The sequence below is a fragment of the Mus caroli genome, unplaced genomic scaffold (assembly GCF_978045245.1).
Source record: "Mus caroli unplaced genomic scaffold, Mus_caroli_1 scaffold_5, whole genome shotgun sequence".
Classification (NCBI taxonomy): domain Eukaryota; kingdom Metazoa; phylum Chordata; class Mammalia; order Rodentia; family Muridae; genus Mus; species Mus caroli.
The window spans coordinates 65,833,105-65,847,980 of NW_028227260.1; the positions used below are offsets into that span (position 1 = coordinate 65,833,105).

Below are 14,876 nucleotides of genomic sequence, written 5' to 3' on the forward strand. Positions count from 1 at the left end.
GTCCATTGATATTAAGAGATATTAAGGAAAAGTAATTGTTGTTTCCTGTTATTTTTGTTGTTAAAGTTGGCATTCTGTTCTTGTGGCTGTCTTCTTTTAGGTTTGTTGAGGGATTACCTTCTTGTTGTTTCTAGGGCGTGGTTCCTGTCCTTGTATTGGTTTTTTTTCTGTTATTATCCTTTGAAGGGCTGGATTCGTGGAGAGATAATGTGTGAATTTGGCTTTGTCGTGGAATACTTTGGTTTCTCCATCTATGTTAATTGAGAGTTTGGCTGGGTATAGTAGCTTGGGCTGGAATTTGTGTTCTTTTAGTGTCTGTATAACATCTGTCCAGGATCTTCTAGCTTTCATAGTCTCTGGTGAAAAGTCTGGTGTAATTCTGATAGGCTTGCCTTTATATGTTACTTGGCCTTTTTCTCTTACTGCTTTTAGTATTCTATCTTTATTTAGTGCATTTGTTGTTCTGATTATTATGTGTCGGGAGGTATTTCTTTTCTGGTCCAGCCTATTTGGAGTTCTGTAGGCTTCTTGTATGTTCATGGGCATCTCTTTCTTTAGATTTGGGAAGTTTTCTTCTATAATTTTGTTGAAGATGTTTTCTGGTCCTTTGAGTTAAAAATCTTCATTCTCATCCACTCCTATTATCCGTAGGTTTGGTCTTCTCATTGTGTCCTGTATTTCCTGGATGTTTTGAGTTAGGATCTTTTTGCATTTTCCATTTTCCTTGATTGTTGTGCCCATGTTCTCTATGGAATCTTCTGCACCTGAGATTCTCTCTTCCATCTCTTGTATTCTGTTGCTGATGCTTGCATCTATGGTTCCAGATTTATTTCCTAGGGTTTCTATCTCCAGTGTTGCCTCATTTTGGGTTTTCTTTATTGTGTCTACTTCCCTTTTTAGGTCTAGTATGGTTTTGTTCATTTCCATCATCTGATTGGATGTGTTTTCCTGTTTCTCTTTAAGGACTTCTACCAGTTTGGTTGTGTTTTCCTGTTTTTCTTTAAGGACTTGTAACTCTTTAGCCATGTTCTCCTGTAGTTCTTTAAAGTCCTTCTTGATGTCCTCTACCATCATCATGAGATATGCTTTTAAATCCATGTCTAGTTTTTCAGGTGTGTTGGGGTGCCCTGGACTGGGCGAAGTGGGAGTGCTGGGTCCTGATGATGGTGAGTGGTCTTGGTTTCTGTTAGTAAGATTCTTACCTTTACCTCTCGCCATCTGGTAATCTCTGGAGTTGTTATAGTTGTCTCTGTTCAGAGGTTGTTCTTCTGGGGATTCTGAGTATCCTCTGTCAGCAGACCTGTACAGACTAAGTTCGGCGGAGTCCCGGAGCCAAGATGGCGCTCCCTGCAGGGCAGGTCACTGTTCTCCGGCTGGGAGGGTGTCGGATGTCTGCGGCCCCAAAAGGGTGCTGCCTCAGCGGTTCTGTGGCTCCCGCCTGTCCCAGAAGCTGTCTGCCTCTGTGGTCCTCACTCTGACCTGTACAGACTAAGTTCGGCGGAGTCCCGGAGCCAAGATGGCGCTCCCTGCAGGGCAGGTCACTGTCCTCCGACTGGGAGGGTGCCGGATGTCTGCGGCCTGACCTTAATTTTTAAAGATCTTCAAATCTCATGCATTTCTGTGGATGCATCCAAATTCAAACAGGGGATGCCTTTTGCACCACCAGTGATAAAGGCCAAGTAAGATTCTTCAGCAACACCTGCTATGGGTTAGATGTGATTCTCACCCCTACCCCTCGCAAGGCTCTTGTTACTGAGAATTTGGTCCCAAGTTGATGCTATGTGAAGAGCTTCTGAAAACCTTGGGAGAGATTTAGTTGAAAGAAATAGCTTGTGAGGGTAAGTAATTGGAGCGAATTTATCCTTGGGCCCCTTTCTCTCATGTTGTTGCTACTTCCTGTTTGCCATGAGGTGTTGTTGCTCTGCCTCATAATCCTGTTGTGATGATACTGTGCTTTACTATGGACCCATAAGCACAGAGCTGTCTGTGATCAAATGAACCTTCTAAAACTGTGAGGCTTCCTTCCTCTGCTAAGATGTGCCTTTAAGGTACTTGGTAACTGCAATGCTGAAGTCATAGACTACTCTGATATACTCCATCACCATCAGTATTCTGTCACATTTTGCAATGACCATAAGGTTCTGAAAGTGACTATTGATAACATCTGGTGTTGATGTCCTAACTCAAAAAGGAAACTATGGTAAATAAAAATCCACTGCCAACTATTGGGCAAGCCAAACGAACCTGAGTGGGATATTTCACATTTGCAAAATTTTAACCCCCAATAGACACATTTTGGGCCTCCATGATCTGGCCTCCATGCTCTTGTGCACCACCATACTATAATTGCCCTCCTGGAGCTTGTATTCTGTCTCAATCCTAGCCTAATCCAGAAAGGCATGACACTTGTACCAGTGTATGTAGGACACTGGGGCAACCTCCCCATAGAGGGAACAGGTAACAACTGGCAGCAAATCTCTAGAAAGTAAGTGCTACTATTCTAAAACTTTCACCAGCTACGATGGGTCTAAAGGTTAACTGATGTCAGGTCCTTAATCCCAGGAAGTATTGATATTTGTATATATAGCAGTGCCTAACAGCATGCAAGTCTTGCAGAGAGGTAGTACAGACCCCAACGTGACCCTGATGTCAATATTTCATAAGCATGCCTGATGCTACTCATTCAACACCCACAGTCCTAAATCTGTGCTGTCTTTCATAGCCCCCAAATGCAGAAGGCCACCTTAGCTCTAGGTAGACACCCAAGATTCTAAGCAACCTCTAAAATCTTGTAAATATTCCTGCAGATCTTTACAGCCAGCACTGGCCTGGTGGTGCTCACTGCTTTATGGCTTGTATCTAGGGCCTGGTTTTCCTAATCGCTAGCCCACCTAGACTCGCCAACAGTTATCTTTGTCACTATGGTACAGCTATTCCGCTACACTACCACAGGCAGGGCACATTGTGGTACTATCAGGCTGAATAAGAAATAACTTGGTCCTGTTTTGTAGTAACTCTTTGACTTGTTTTCATATTAGTGTTGATGATAAACTTTCTGGATTTGATCGTGTCTTGCATCTGGCCCAAGAGTTGTATTGGCCTTCACAGCCCATTTCACAGCCATCCAACCTTTATATCCCAATTGGTGGATATGGCTCAGAAACACCCATATTCTAGCTGTTCCTCTAAGCTCTTGGAAGACAACCTTCTTTAATCCTGTTGTCCAAATCACAAACAGCAAACCACACTGGAAGTGGCATGTTCACTCCCATGTTAGGAATGAAACCCCATTAACAGTAGGACAACATCTTGCCCCTTGGACCTCACATGGAGAAGCTACTGCTTAGGCCTAACTGTGCCAATCAACATGTAAACATCACTGAAGCTGCATCTCCTAATGTCAGACCTCCCACATGCTCTCAGGATCAAGTCACCTTCGTTGTTGTGAGTATGTGTCAGGAACTACCTAAATATACATGGTTATTTGGTCTCTCCTGCTTACAGAATATTCCCTTTCCCCCACATGTGAAAGGAATCCTAGCAATAGAATATTTTAGCAGGAACAGACTCCTATCCCCCAACCTCCACTACGGAAACCTCATGCCTGGTATCCTACCTTGCTAAACTCTCTCTTAGCAACCTCACCCATAATCTGCTAACGTGGCAGATTTTCCCCTCCATTTTCCCAGACTCCAGTGATCTGAAAGAAATGGATACTTCCTTCAGCACTATGGAAAAATCACAGAGATTGAAAAATCACAGAGGTTTTCCTGTCTTAAATGTTGCCAAGCACTCTCTGGCGTCTTTCCTCCTTTAGGGACTCCGTCACATTGAATAATGAGCCTGGCTGAGCAGTAAATATTGGTATTGTTTAGCCTAGTGCTAGGGCTGGTAGGGGAGTCCTCTTGACTGTGATACACATCTCTTGAGCACAGGGAGGCACAGACCTGGCAGCTGGCCACAATAGCCCATCTTTAGTGGGGGTGGGGTAGATTCATCGACAAGTGGGACACCAGTTAGAAAAAGGGAAGGTGATGTGGATGAATCTCAAAGTCAGCATACCAAGAAAAGAAGTCAGGTAAAAGAACATCTGATGGTTCAGTAAGTAAACAGGCACGGAGTGGGCAAAATGAGTCTAAGCTGATGCAAACAATAAAGGTATCTGTACCTGAGCAAAGCAGTGGGTACTGATTAGAGAGGAACGCAGGGGACTTCCTGGGAGTGACTGACATTATCTGTATTCTGATCTGTGCTTTCCTACAAGGTCCAGTGCATCTTGCAATAATCAGCTCTCTCCAGACTTACCAGCTGGATTTGTGCATTTTAGAGTATGTAACTGACACTTCAGTATGAGTCACCTCAGTACAAAGTTACCTTCACACAAGTCTGTACTCAGCTATACTTTTATTTTTGTATTTCTGCTCAATTCTCAATCTCTCTCTGTTTTTGTCTTTTCATCCCTTGGGTGTTTGTTTGTTTGTTTGTTTTTAATGGTGTTTATTGAACCTGGGACTTTGCACTTGGTACCCATATGTTGCTAAAAGCCAATCAAGGAGACTCTTTCCATTGCCGAATTCAGCAGACTTAGCATTCTGTTTACAGTAGTCATTTTCAGTGAGGGCTCAATCGTGCCATACTATGCCATCACCTTTCGACAACACCTTGGATAACAGTCCTAGATACTTGGAGTTTCCCTGGAGTGAAGGTGGAGAACTCATGGATTGAACTTTTTCTTGTAGACACGAGAAAAATGAAAAATACACCTGTTGTTATGTCATTGTGGAAGAGAAAGATTAGGAAGGAAACTGACATTCATATAAACGATGTAAATATTCACCAGTAGAGGCCATGCTCTGTGCACAAGTCTGCAGCCCCAGAGTTGGGAAGCAGCTGCCTGATAATTACCATAAGTGGAGATCAGCCTGATCTACACAGTGAGTACTTGGTGTCAAACCCAGTCCCATATGCCAAAGACAGAATACTTAGATTAGGACTGTCTGTGTGGCATCAGGTAATATATATCGGCAGGTTTCAGAAACTGTAGACATATAATTTGGCAAGTTTCGGTAATATTGGCATTAAGAGTCTACTTGTAGTCATGGATATTCAAAACACAATACATGCTTCAGACTCCTAAGTCAAAGGTGTCACTAAAAATGCTCACTGAAACAGGGCAGTGGGTGTCCCTTTAGACCACCTCCTTGTATGCACTTATACTGATGTACTTTCATTCACAACCGTGTACTATTCGCTTTCTGCTTTAATTTACTCAGTGATATAAAATTTGAAATATTCCTCCAGGACATTTAGTTTGAGACAGTCACCAGTAGCGTAGACCTGCCTAGAAATCACTATGTAAAAGCTTATGGCTTTGAACTAGCCCTCACATTTGTTGGAATGCTAGTTACCTGCTACCATGATCAGCTTTCAATTCTGTAATCAAAGAACACTTGTGTGTGTGTGTTGTGTGTATGCATGTATGTATGTATATGCCCCGATCTTTAGTTTGCATATGGCATTTAATCACAGTGAAGATGTTCAAATATTCTTCTCATAAAACTCTTTCCACTGATGGCCGACTAGGCCATCTTCTGATACATATGCAGCTAGAGACATGAGCTCCAGGGGGTACTGGGTAGTTCATATTGTTGTTCCACCTATAGGGTTGCAGATCCCTTTAGCTCCTTGGTTATTTTCTCTAGCTCCTCCTTTGGGGGCCCTATGATCCATCGCAATAGCTGACTGTGGGCATCCACTTCTGTTTGCTAGGCCCCGGCATAGTCTCACAAGAGACAGCTATATCTGGGTCCTTTCAGCAAAATCTTGGTAGTGTATGCAATGGTGTCAGCGTTTGGAGGCTGATTATGGGATGGATCCCGGGATATGGCAGTCTCTAGATGGTCCATCCTTTCGTCTCAGCTCCAAACTTTGTCTCAGTCACTCCTTCCATGGGTGTTTTGTTCCCAATTCTAAGAAGGGGCAAAGTGTCCACCCTTTGGTCTTCGTTCTTCTTGAGTTTCATGTAATGCTGCTCTGGGTTGGATATTTTCACAGTGTATATTCTAATTATTTTTGACATGATAGGAGTCCACCTTCATCATCCATTTGATCTGCTATAAAGCCATCTTAACAACGACTGTCCTTGGTTGGAATTTGCTTTCAGTGGGTACGCTGTGCACGCTGTGATTGCTGAGCTCAGTTTCCTGTTCCTTATCACCCTGACTAGGTCCATGGTACCATGTTAGATAATGCAGCTCCTTCGACATTTCCATCCGTGGTTGTGGTGATTAGGGGAAGGGGGACTCTGGTGCCTTTGAACCAAATACAGCATGCTGTCACTTTCTGGTGTCCTTTGAGCTAGCTGTCTCATTGTTCTTAAGCTGGGTCCAAGTCAAATTTGTCCAGTTCTAATGCCTGTTGCCCTTTTTCCTGTACCAGGAAGTGAGTGCTAGGTGTTGCAGGCTTCAGGCACTGGTGTGGCCCAGCAGGGCCTAGCAGGAAATTGCAATCCTTTCAGTCAGGTATTTAGTGAATATGGTGTTCACTGAAGGAGGTCAGAGGCCAACAAGGACAAGTTCCAGCTGCCCTTCAGGCCCTGCTCTCATTTCCGTAGCTGAGTCTGGACAGTGCTAGCCTTCCATGGGCTCCTCACTCCCCAACTCTCTAATATAGGTCTCTTCTAAAGGGCCATGAGGACACATCTTCTCTGGAAAGTTTCTCCATTGCTTAAAGAAAAGATCTTTTCACATCCATGCTGTGTCTAGGAGGTCTGATGGCAGCCAGGGAGAGGGGGCTGCTTTCTTTCACTCCCTCACCTCCTGTCCTTTCTCACCCTATACAGGTAGGAACAGGTCTTTTGCATCCATAACTTTTGAACTCTTAAAAGCACCCAGGTACACTTTAGACTGCTCAGGCAATCTTTAAACTCAGTGTTCTTAGTCCAAATGACAGCATCATTTCTACCTCCAGATTGAACCCTCACCCTCCAGAGAGTTATCCACAGAGATTGTTTTTATGAGACCACCCCCTGTAGAATGCTATTTGCTCAAGAATTTTTAATTCCACTTGAAGGTGTTTCATTATTAATGATTCTCTTTACAGATGGCTTTTTAAAACAAGGAAGGAAGGAAGGAAGGAGAAGAAGAAGAGAGAGAGAGAGAAAGAAAGAAAGGAAAAAATGAAGAAAGAAAGAAAGAAAGAAAGAAAGAAAGAAAGAAAGAAAGAAAGAAAGAAAGGAAGGAAGGAAGGATGGAAGAAAGAAAGAAAGAAAAGAAAGAAAGGAAAGAAAGAAAGAAAGAAAGAAAGAAAGAAAGAAAGAAAGAAAGAAAAGAAAGAAAAGAAAGGAAGAAAAGAAAGGAAGGAGAAAGAATGCTGAGGGAACATGCCAGAACCTCTGGCTGCACACTCTCTGCAGAATTCTGCCATCAGTACACAGTCTTCTCTCATTCGCCTCCAAAGGCTGCCTTTGGACACTTGACGGGTTCCACCTGTGGTTTGGAGACGTATTTCCTGGAGTCTGACACCTCCACTGTGAAATGCGTGCCAGCTCTACTCTTGTCCTCCCTACAAAGCCAAACACCACCCCAGAAAGATGTCTACCACTTACCTCCACAAAGAGGCCAGACTGGGTTCTGAAGTACTCAAAAAGGCAAGAGGCCAAGGCCAGAATGCTTCTCACTGCAGAAGAGGTGCCAGTACACAAGGACCCAGGCTGACAGCGTCCTGATGCTAGGCATATTTATGGTGTAAGGATGGAATCACATCTGTCTTGCTCTGTGTGCTATGGCTGAGACTAAGGCTCTCCAAACCTACACCATTGTTCATGTTAGACTGCTCTGGGAAAATAAAGAAATTGGAAAGGCAAAGAAACATTGACATTCCCCTCTGAGTCAGGAATTCTCAGGGTGATAATCTTTTCTTCAGTGGTCAAACCCAGCGGGAAATGCTGCTGAAAATACAGAGAGAGATTTGACCCAATATATCCGCCAGGACAACTTGATGCCCATAAAATGTGGTAAAAGACTAGAAATGGGTTTACAATATTTACAGACATCTTCAGAGTATAAGTTCTTGCTAAAAGAGTTTACTTGTAGATGGGGATCCCAGCTCTGGTTGCCAGATAAAATACAGGATGCCCAGGTCGACTTGAATTCAGAGACACAGCGAAGATTTTTTTTTTTTGTATATACTTTTCCTGTGTAGAGAGGCAGACTTGTAGGAGGGCAACTTCAAAATCATGAATAATTATTATATAGGTGGAAACAAAGTTAGCTAGTCTTTGCAGTCTGGAGCCCTACTCTCTGAGGAATAGTCAGACATACTAGAAATGTGAAGAATGACTATTGCCGTATCATCTCTAATAATTAGTGAAATGAGAATGCTAGAAATGTTGTATGCAAACTTTATCTGTCTCAGTACAGGGGAACGCCAGGACCAAGAAGTGGGAGTGGGTGGGTGGGGGTGCGGGTGGGGGACTTTTGGGATAGCATTGGAAATGTAAATGAAATAAATACCTAATTTTAAAAAAGAATTAAAAGGGGCATTGATAAACACTAGAAATATGCAATAGGTACAGAAGGCAAGGTATAAAGATAACTGAAGTACTCTGGATTCCAGGATCAATAGAAGAACATATGTGTGTGTGTGTGTGTGTGTGTGTGTCTTTGGTTGAGAAGCCTCCATATTTAACAGGTGTCTACCCTCCTGTGGTAATACCTATAGCAGGCAATTCCAGTGCAAATCAAGCCAAGTGTTTCTTGATATGGGAAAAATTTGACCATAATGTTCTAGAACACACAAATTTTCAAAAGATTTGAAAAGAAAAAATGTTGATGAGGAGGAGCTATTTTACTCAGATAATAGAAATGATGTTCTAGTGCGCATAACAGGCCAGCTGTGGGAGAAAGCTGAACTGCAGAAACATCAAAATCATGTGGAACCGAGGAAGCACTGGACTGGGATGCGAAGCCAGGCACCAGTGTTAAGGCAAACAGGCTGGATGGTTCCTGTCTAGGAAGGGTAGGCTGGAAAATGAAATTCTAACCCGTTGGACATGATGCCAAAAAAGTGGCACTTGCTGGGTGGAGACCACTGCTTGTTCCTTATGGGCTCACCAGAAACTGACTTCTGGTCCCCAAGTTAATTAAAGGACCCTTGGGGGAAAGAAAACACTTTCTGAGGGCACGAGTCCCGATGAGGTGGGAGACAGAGAATTGAGGAAATAAAGCAAGACCCCATTAACTTTGGAATGTTAGATGATAACCAGTGGCCCTCTGGACTCTCTAGTGGAGAAGTAGCATACCAAAAGGGCACACTATCCCCCAGCCCGCCCGATGTAGTGGCCAAAGGTTAGGAAAGGAACAAGGAACGGATCTGCACATCTCCAGGGAGGGCAGCGCTCATCTGCCAGCCCGTTTTTGTGGTCTATGCCAAGCAGGGCCTCAGGGCACAAACCAAGTGGATATGCTGTATGAAGTTAATGAGACAGACAACTAGAAAGGAGCAGTCACCAAGTGTTCTCTGCGGGCCAGGCACTGGTGAGCAAAGAGGCTCTTAAGGGGAGCACTTGTAGAGCCAGCAGAAGGGCCTGTTGCTGGAGTAAGGCCTCCTCCACTCAGGGGCAGAGGCATCTGCCTCCTGGGGAGCCTCCAACTCAAAGGGCAGGGAGTGAGAGACACAGATGATCTCTAAGGACTGAGCCTTCCCAGTGAGAGCCAACAGGGAGGAGCGTGCTGCTCTTAGCGGTCCCCAGGATTCTGGGCTCTTCTAAGGCTGGCACCAGGGGCCCCCACCTCTGGGAGCAGCGCCCCCGCAGCTCTCTGACCCCCGAGCTGCAGGACCGGCCCCGGCCAGCAGAGGCGCTGCGGGGCGGTGCCAGCCAGCGCGTTCCCACAGCTCCCTGGCGGCAGAGCCGGGCGGCGGAGGCTGCGCCCCCTCCCCTACCCGCTTCCTGGTCCTCGGGGTCTGAGGGCCGCGGCCTGGGACTCCAGAGCTGGGGGCTGCGGGTGTTCTCGGCGGCCGCCGCAGCGTCCGCGGCGACGTCCCGGTCCTCGCGGCCTCGCAGCCAGTGCTTGCTCGGGCCGGCCGCCGAATGCCCGTGGACGCGCATCTCCTCCCCGAGTTCCTGCTTCCTGGGCCAGCCAAAGCCGCAGGTGAGAACGTCCGCGGTAGAGGTGGCACCCAGGGCCTGCGGGTCTCAGAGGCCCCCTGGCCTCCTTCTGCTCTCCTCCTTGCTCAGGAAACCCCGCGGGAGCGCCTGCAGCGGGGATGCTCAGTGCTCCCCGAGCCCCGAGAGCACTTCTTCTGAGGCACGTAGCCCCCCGCCCAGGCGCTTCTGCGAGCTCCTTTGTGGACCCCACAAGCCCCTAGGGGTTCCCCCGCCGAGCACCCCGCGAGCCCTACCACCCCTGACGCGCATGCCCAGAGGCCCCGGGAGCTAGAAAGTAGCTGAGCTGCTGGCGCAGTACCTGCTGGTTAAGAACGCGAAGACGGTGTGGATCAAAAGGGCAGACATGCTGAAGTGTGTCATCCTAAAGGTGCAGAGCTTCTTTCCCCGAGATTGCCAAGAGAGCCTCTGACCTCCCCGAGTTAGTCGTTGGGTCTAGGTGAAGGAACTTGGCCCTCCAGAGCACTCCTATGTCCCGCACAGGAAAAAAAAAATCTATCCTGCCCTGCCTCTGGGGCCTGACAGGCGACAGGGTCACTCCAAAGACTGGGCTCCAGATGAGTATCCCGGACTTGATCTTCGTGCAGGCCAGCGGTGTCCCAGAGGAGGTGTTCGGGGAGGTGTGGAGGGTGTGGAGGTATGCTCGCCCAAAGCATCCCATCCTTGGGGAGCCGTCAGCAAAGCACATCACCAGAGCTGGTGTGTGGCACAAGCACTTGGTGCACGAGAGAGTAGGTGTCCACCAGAGGTCCCTTGCTCTCGGTATTCTTGTGGGGCTCTCAAAGGAAACAAGACAGATGGAAGTCCTGGAGTTTGTGGCCCAAGTGAATGACATCCAGTCCAGAGCCTTGCTGTGGCAGTAAATGAGGCATTGCAAGAAGAGGAGGAAGTCCCCGGTGCAGAGCGGTGGCCCAGAAGCAGCTGCTGGTGATGATGTGACCAGTGCGAGTGTTAGTGCAAGTTCCAGTTCCAGGGCCTGTGCCATGGCTGAAGCAAGCGTCAGCACCAGTGTCAATGCAAATGCCAGGGCCAGGGGCTAGAGCCATGCAGGAATGATGATGGTCAGTACTGGGGACAGTATTGGTGCCAGTCACAATCTCAGGCCAGAGTCAGGGCTTCTGCTGACACCAGGGATAGCTGCTGCTAAGGCTTCCTTGCTTTGGTTGTGGTAGTCCAAGGGATGCTGGAGCAGTGGGCCCTGAGGCCCTGATGTATCAAGAGTGCAGGGGCAGAGCAGGGGCAGGGATAGCATTGCGCTCCTGTTCTGTGCTTGGTGGTGACTTGGCGCTCAATCGACACACTGCAAAGTCGTGCTTGCTTTGTAGCTACCTCCTTTCCTGTTGATAAACAGTTATGAGGGATCAAGTGATGAAGGCTGAGGGTGTGGTTGAGGGGTGGAAGACTTTTCTCGATTGGGGATGGCTATGGGCTCCATCCCAGGAACCATAAAGTAAAACAATTGAAAGGGGACTCGCCTTGAACTGTGTCAGAGCAGCATGGAAGGAAAGGCATCCTAAATCCTTTCCCGATCCTTGCTTTTCTAAGGCATGTGACTAAGTAGGAACATCTACTTTCACAGTTGGCTTGCACCAGTGTTTCCTTGTTCCTTATTTAGGAGAGATTTGTTCATTTACACAAAACACTTGTGACACACTGCCATTTTAGATCTGAAATATACTACAGAAGAGTCAGTGGTTCTTTCTGAGATGTTGAAGGAATTGCCAGCACAGTGATTCCTTGCTTCAGATATTAAGAGAAAAAGCACAAATGTGGCCAAAATCTGACACACAGCAAAACCAGCTGACATTTACTTGTGTTAACCCAGAGCTCTGGAATGTAGGGAAAAATAAAATTGAATTAGACACCTTGCTCACGGACTCATTTATTTAACATGAATCTAGTGACTCGTTACCATATGCAAGGCACTCTACAGGGCACTGCCAGTCTGAGGATATACCAGACTTAGCCTCTGCCACACATCTGAGAGTCTAGTCGGGGCTCTCGGTGTGAATAACTTAGGTAGATGTAAGTCAGTCAGATGTAATGGGGTGATCATGTGAACCAGGTGGTCAGGGAGCCCAGGGGAGAGGTATGGAAATGTGGGAGGGCTGCATCTGGGGAGCAGCAGGCTTCATTGCAGTCAGGTAGCAGCACCCGGGACCTGCAGCACTAGGGACGGGTAAACTGCCGAACAATCCCTCTTGGATATTGGGGATACCTGGAGGTCTCCATGCTTCCACAGGACTGGGAGGATACTGGAGGGGTGGTGTGAGAGGAAGAACTCCTGTGCAGACAGACGATACAACCTTTAGTTGTGCCTGTAAGAGGAGAGAGAGGTTAGAATCAACAGGGACTGGGCACTCTTGGCTCTGAGTTGAGCCAGAGGGAAGGTCTACCTCTAGCGGCTGTGGAAGCTGCTCTGGATTCTGGCACATGTGCAGCTTGTACACCACACGCTCTGGGTCCTTTCATCTGTCATTTCTAGGGAGTAACAGGAAGGGAGCAAGTGTCTATTCACTGGACAGAGTTTGTCCCCTGAAGCAAAGGCACAAAGCAGAGGTTGTCTCTCAAGGCTTGGGAGAGCCAGAGCTCAGTGCTTTATGAGGGCATTGGTAGGATTCCAGTGAAGGTCCATGAGTTAAAACAGAAAGACAACGGCCCATGTGAACAGCTGTAAAGGATTCTGTTGGTGTTGTGGGGTGTTGTCTCACTGTGGAGACAAGTGTGTCTTAGCCTGGAGCAGAGCCAGTATGTGCCCAGTCCCATGTAGATGAGCTACAGGAGTTGTTTGGGTAGACAGGGACCGAACAAAAGGATAGCCCTGCTCAGTTATGAAGGCCTGCTTGGCATGGCATTTGAAGGAGCCACGTGTCCTATGCTAAGTTAGGCTAGCTTCCAGTGGATACCAGGAGCTTAATAGCTGGCCCTGGAGCTGACCTTCGACCTTTACAGGCTGCTGGTCACTTTTCACTTGAGTGCTGCTGTGCCTTGTAATCCTCCCGGTCTCTAGACAAAACAATCATCTGGGACCTCCCCTGGGATATATGGAGTCCAGAAAGCATTGCATCTAAAATTCCCCATTCATTCACTTCTGTACAGACATAGAGAAGTGTTGACAGGTGGGGTGGAGGTGACCATAATACTAGAATCTGAGTACGAGTGTAGTGGGGAGTGTGGGAATGTTCTGTTTTTCCCTGGAGTGGGGCTCTTGGGGGTGAATATGTGGAAATCAGTCTAAACCCTTTCTTTGGTGTGCCAGACGTCCCCATTCTCCTATCACCACATAGTCCTTTGTTGGTGATGAACACTGTGTAGTGGATACCATATATATATATATATACATATATATTCATATTAGTTCTCCCCCCCCCAAATAGCCATGGAGATGCACTACCTATAGCCCACCATCCTAATAGGTACTTTAGCAAGCTATTCTGCCCCATGTGAAGCACTAAGGATGTCTTTCATCCACTTGCTACTTGCATATATCCTTGAGTGATCTCTATCTCCAAATGGCAAGTCCATCCCACCTGGCTGGGTTTTTTTGTTTTTGTTTTGTTTTGTTTTGTTTTTTTTGCGGGATCTGTGGGAATGGTGCAGGAACACTATTGTTACAGAACACACCAGATATAACAAGATATATTTCCACCAAATGGGAAGAAGCAAGAGAAAGCTAGATGGGTTAGAATGGGAAAGGTTGACTATGTTAAAAGGCCTCCCTCAGAATGCTGCTCTCCCCTGAACAAGTGGACACAATATTTCCCCCCATTTCTACAAGGCCGTGACAGCACTCTGGGTGGCACTGTGTGATCTAGGCCCCCATTTATACAGAAAAGAAACCAAAGTATTTTGAGAGTCCCCCATGAATTCCTATTCCCCATAGTTCCTAAAGTCTAGGATGTTATTGCCCCATTCTCTTCTACCTGGTCTTGCAATTTATTTATAATTATTATTTTTTTCGCTTTATGGCTGTATGGCACACATCTATGCACCTGGTGTGTGCCTGGTGCCCACAGAGGTCAAAAGGGTGTTGACATCAGTCTCTTGGACCTGGAGTTATGCTCAGTTCTGAGCCATAGTGTACGTTTTGAGAATCATACCCAGGTCCTCTCAGCCACTGAGCCATCTGTCCAACTGAGGGGTTGAAATTTCTAACATGGCCACCTCCATAGGAGATTAAGGATTCAGCTGCGCTGTCTTCCCTTGGAGCCTTGTCCCTAAGAAACTATGTTTCATTACCATTCAAGGTCACCAAGGAAAGGCAAGAAGTGCCCACACAGGCAGAAAAACCATGTGTAGTTGGCAAGAAGGTTTTCTCTTGCAGGCTGTCTCTCGATGAGCAGTGTGTTGACTGGGAACTGTTTGGGAGCACAGAAGTCTAGAGCCCTGTTGCAGGATCCAGAGAGTCTTCCTACAAGTGCCAACCCGCACCCCCTGTTCATGCCCACTCCTCCCAGTAATCCTCCCCCATATACCCCTCCATGAGCAATTCATAAAGAAGGCCCAGGATCTTCACATATGAGGATATTTTTGCAATGCAAGGGGGCAGAGACACATGCTATTTCCTCCATAGGTTGCTGGAAACATGTGGGTGCCCCTTGGGTTCAGATCTGTTGGAAATTCCCTGTTGATTGGTGTCTGCGTTGAACAAGGATGCCACCATTACCATCCAAGCACCTAAAAGGGCGAGTGAGTGGCCTTCCTGAATGAA

The 14,876-nt window shown here is 46.8% G+C and overlaps 1 protein-coding gene across 1 annotated transcript in view; it reads left to right on the forward strand.

The window, feature by feature from the left end:
• The first annotated feature begins 9,593 nt into the window (after positions 1-9,593).
• Positions 9,594-14,876, forward strand: part of LOC110286907 (doublesex- and mab-3-related transcription factor C1) — a 35,217-nt gene continuing 29,934 nt past the window's right edge. The window contains exon 1 of the mRNA XM_085838077.1: positions 9,594-10,151. The gene's annotated coding sequence lies outside the window, so the exon portion shown is untranslated. The remainder of the gene's footprint in view (positions 10,152-14,876) is intronic.